This window comes from Coenobita brevimanus, chromosome 6 (genome assembly GCF_032717465.1).
Source record: "Coenobita brevimanus isolate Jiangsu-jjx chromosome 6, ASM3271746v2, whole genome shotgun sequence".
NCBI lineage: Eukaryota > Metazoa > Arthropoda > Malacostraca > Decapoda > Coenobitidae > Coenobita > Coenobita brevimanus.
The window spans coordinates 64,493,409-64,499,408 of NC_136959.1; positions in this window are offsets into that span (position 1 = coordinate 64,493,409).

The following is a 6,000-nucleotide window of genomic DNA, read 5'->3' on the forward strand; positions in this document are numbered from 1 at the left end:
TCTTTACCCACCCACATTCACATCCACAGCTGTATACCAACCCCTCCACTCACCAGCATCCAACCTCCTCCTAGCCACCGCACCCATAGCCACCCACCCACCCACACACCAAGGTACCTAAGTCACCACACACACACACGCACACCTATTCATTTCACATTCACACCCATCCCACGCATGATTTACCGGTCACCCACCAACCTACCCAGAACCACCGACCTACAACCAGGTACCCACACCCAGCTACCCATCCACAGCTAGGTACCCACACCCAACCACCCACCCACAAGTAGGTACCCACACCCAACCGCCCATCCACAACCTGCTACCCTCACACCCACAACCAGCTACCGACACCTATCCACATACTGATCCACACCCACATTTCCTCCCACACCCACTCACCCATGCATCCACACGCCTATTTTCACACACCCACTGACCTCACACACTCTTAATCACCGAGCGACCCACCAACAAACACTCACACCCACACGTAACCGCTCACCCACCTACCCACCGACACACACACACACACTTTTCACTCATGGTAACACCCACAACCACGTCCACCCACACCTACCTACCTACCTCCCCCACACCCACCTAGATTCCTCACCCACAGCCACCTACCCATTTGTCACGGAAACCTGTCCACATTAGCACCCAACCCATCCACGTATCCGATAATGCAAAGCCATCCACGTACAAATACCCAGTTATTCACCCATCCCACCTTCCCACCCACCCACATAATCACTTATCGACACAGACCCACACTTTTATTTGTCTCCATCCAGCTATCCACTAACTTACACCCATCTACTGACTCACACACACCTTCTCGACCACTAGCATTCACATACACATCTTTACACATACCCACCCACTCACCAAGACTGAACCAGTTGTCCATTCTGTCCATATCCACCCACTCACCAAGACCCAACCACGTATCCATTTTACCCATATCCACCCACCCCCCAACCCCCACATCCAAGACCAACACACACACACACACACACACACACATACAGATACACCTAACCATTCAGGCAGATAACCACTTATAGCCACTCATCCACGGCAGATCCACCCACCAATCGAAAATGACACCCAAACACCCACACCAGTACCCACACATATCCATACACCCTCACACCCACACATTCACAATCACCCAAAACACTCAAATATACCTATTCAGTCACATATGAGCCCACACACCCACCAGTTCCCCCCTCCACACACACACCTACTTATCCACATACGTACGCAAGACACCCACTTATTGTGTATATATATATATATATATATATATATATATATATATATATATATATATATATATATATATATATTATACACACAAACCTGTGGAAAAACCCACTCATCTGTCTACATACGCAGTTACCTCCTTCAGCACATACACCATCCAGCACTCTTACCCATAGAACTACCCATACACTATCCCACCCACACCCTCATTGATAAGTAATTCCTACCCACTCCTCAGCTATACATAATGCCACCCACACCCCACCTATACACCATTTCGCTCACATCCTGACCCATACGCCAGCCACCCAAACTATTAAGCATACGCCATCCCAGTGACACCCTCACCCATCCATAATGTCACCCACACCTTCACCCATACAGAATCACACCCGTACCCTCAGTCATATACCATCCTACCCATACCCTCACCTACTGTATAGTCACCCACAGACACCCTCATTCTTACACCATTCCTCCCACATCCTGACTTTTCTACTGACCCTATCATGCTCTCACCCATGCATCGACCCACTTACACATCCACTCAACGACCCTCATCCTTCCGTATCGAATCCCTCATCGACACCCTTACCCATATGCCCTTCCCTAACCCAGACCCACCTACCCACCACACCCACCACTTCACATACTTATTTGTCCTGAATCCATCTACCCACATTCACATACAGCCTACCCACCAGACTACTCAGCAACACCCACACCCACATCCCAATCCACACACTCTCTCTCTCTCTCTCCTTCCATTCACACAACCAGACATCTTCAATTAACATTCCCACCCTTCCCACCCATGACTTACCACTCACCCACCTACCTAACGAGAACCATGGATCCACAACCAGGTACCCACACCCACTCACAACCAGGTACGCATATAAACCCACCTACCTACAACACCACACCCACCCACGTACCTACAACAACACACCCACAACCAGGTACCACACCCACTCACGTACTGATCCACACCCACATTTCCTCCCACACCCATGCATCCACACGCCTATATCAACACACCCACTGACGCCACCCACTGTTGATCACCAAGCCACGCATCAACCCACACGCACACGCAACCATTCACCCACCTATCCACCGACACTCACACAACCTCCCCACCCATGCTAACCGCGACAGCCACACCCACTCAGACCTACCTACCTACCTCACCCACACCCACCTAACCATCTGTCCACATACCCATGCACCCACATCCACAGATACACCCACTTACATTCTCACCCATCCACATCTTTGCCTCTTTCCCCCCCCCATTGAAACTGAGCCACCTAGACGCACCTAAGCATTCACCAATGTACCTACACCCTCACACATACACCATCCCACCCACACCCTCACACATACACCATCCCACCCACACCCTCACCCTTACATCATCCCACCCACACCCTCACCCTTACATCATCCCACCCACACCCTCACCCTTACATCATCCCACCCACACCCTCACCCATACACCATCCCACCCACACCCTTACATCATCCCACCCACACCCTTACATCATCCCACCCACACGCTCACCCATCCACCATCCCACCCACACCCTCACCCATACACCATCTTACCCAAGTCCATACACCATCCTACCCCAACCCTCACCCTTACACGACCCTACCCACACCCGTACTCATACACCATCCCACCCACAGCCCCACCCTTACGCCGTCCTACTTACCCACACACAATCCTACCCACACTCCCACCCTTAGACCGTCCTACCAACACCCTCACCCTTACACCATATTATCCACACCTCCACCCCTACACCATTCTACCAACACCCTCACCCATACACCATCCCACCCACACCCCCACCCTTACAGCATCCTACCCAAACCCATACTTCATCACACCCACACTCCCACCCTTACACCATCGTGCCCACACCCTCACCCATACACCATCTCACCCACACTCCCATCTTTACACCATCCTACAAACACCCTCACCCTTACACCATATTACCCACACCCCACCTTTACACCATCCTACTAACACCCTAACCCATACACCATCCCACCCACACCCCCACCCTTACACTATCGTACCCAAACCTATACTTCATCCCACCCACACACTCACCTTTACACCATCGTGCCCACACCCTCACCCATACACCATCCCACCCACACCCGCACCCTTACACCATCCTACCCACACCCTCACCCGTACACCATCCCACCCACACCCTCACCCATACACCATCCCACCCACACCCGCACCCTTACACGATCCTACCCAAACCCATACTTCATCTCACCCAGACTTACCCATACACCATCCCACCCACACCCACACCCTTACACCATCCTATGCAAACCCATAATTCATCCCACCCTCACCCTTACACGATCGTACTCACACCCTCACCCATACACCATCCCACCCACACACCATCCCACCAACACCCTCACCCATATACATCATTCGACTGACACCCTTACCCTCACCCATATACATCATTCGATTGACACCCTCACCCTTACTGTCATTCATACGCCATCCCACCCACACCCGCACCCTTACACCATCCTACCCACACCGTCACCCATACACCATCCCACCCACACCCGCACCCTTACACCATCCTACCCACACCCTCACCCATACACCATCCCACCCACACCCGCACCCGCACCCTTACACCATCCTACCCAAACCCATACTTCATCTCACCCAGACTTACCCATACACCATCCCACCCACACCCACACCCTTACACCATCCTATGCAAACCCATAATTCATCCCACCCTCACCCTTACACGATCGTACTCACACCCTCACCCATACACCATCCCACCAACACCCTCACCCATATACATCATTCGACTGACACCCTTACCCTCACCCATATACATCATTCGATTGACACCCTCACCCTTACTGTCATTCATACGCCATCCCACCCACACCCGCACCCTTACACCATCCTACCCACACCGTCACCCATACACCATCCCACCCACACCCGCACCCTTACACCATCCTACCGAAACCCATACTTCATCTCACCCATACACCATCCCACCCACACACCATCCCACCCACACCCCCACCCTTACACCATCCAACGCAAACCCATAATTCATCCCACCCACACCCTCACCTTTACCCCATCGTACTCACACCCTCACCCATACACCATCCCACCCACACCCTCACCCATATACATCATTCGACTGACACCCTCACCCTTACTCTCATTCATACGCCATCCCACCCACACCCTTACACCATCCCATCCACACCCTCACCCTTAAACCATCCCGTCCACACCCTCATCCTTACACCATCCCACCCACACCCGCACCCATACACCATCGTACCTACACACCTTCACCCAGATAATCATCTGTGTGACCACCCACCAACTCTCTCATCTATCCAACCTCCCACTCACACCCTGACCCATACACCCTCCCACTCACACCTTCAATACACTCACCCATCCATATCCTCAACCATACACCCACCCACCTACCCATACAACGACAGAAATGCACACATTGACCCACCAACATCCACACATTAACTCACGTACTCATGCATTAAGTTACATATCAATCCACTCTACCCACATATTTGGCCACCCACCCACAGGCACAGCAACACATTCACTCACCCACCAATGGCCACACATTCACTCACCCACCCATGGCCACACATTCACTCACCCACCCATGGCCACACATTCACTCACCCACCCATGGCCACACATTCACCCACACACCCATGGCGACACATTCACCCACCCACCCACGGCCACACATTCGCTCACCCACCCATGCCCACACATTCGCTCACCCACCAATGCCCATACATTCACCCACTCACCCATGACCACATTCGCTCACCCACCCATGCCCACACATTCGCCCACCCACCACTGGCCACACATTCACCCACCCACTCCTGCCCACACATTCACCCAGCGACCCATGGAGATATACACCTTCACCCGCCTACCCATACCCCAAGTGACACTGTCAGGCACCGAGACCCCAACCTACACACTCAGACATCCACTTCCTTTACATTGCTACACTCACCCCTCCCGTCCCTGTCTACCCGGTCACATATTTCTCTGTGTATTACGGTTCAGCACCTCCACGGGGAACGTCAGCCAGGAATGACGCTCGACCCGTCGTTTCAAAACAATGCATAGACTTTTCTCGGAGATATGCTCATTGTGTTTCACAGAAAACATTTCTTATGCTAACCTAACGTAGTTAAGCGTTAACGTCTGCCAATAGGGATGCCTGGGTGAAGGCGGTGGTGCTGAACCGAAATACAGAAGGGAAATATACTACATGATCACCCACCAATGAACCAACAACCACACAAAGACAACCACTCAACCCTAGACCCAGCTACCCACACATATGCTCACGTACCTACCCGCACATCCACCCAAGTACCCACGCAACCATCCACCCATACAGCAACGCAGGAACCCACTCACTTACACAACCACCCACATCCACATATGCACTGAACTGCATGTAGATATAAAGTCAAACACACCCACACACCTATCCATCAACACATCTTTTTACATTGACACCCACGCATTCATTCACACACCCTACCAATACCTACGAACACTATATAAACCTCACCGGACACCTTCACATGCCTCCCAGCCGACACCTTGACATGCCTCCCACATGACAT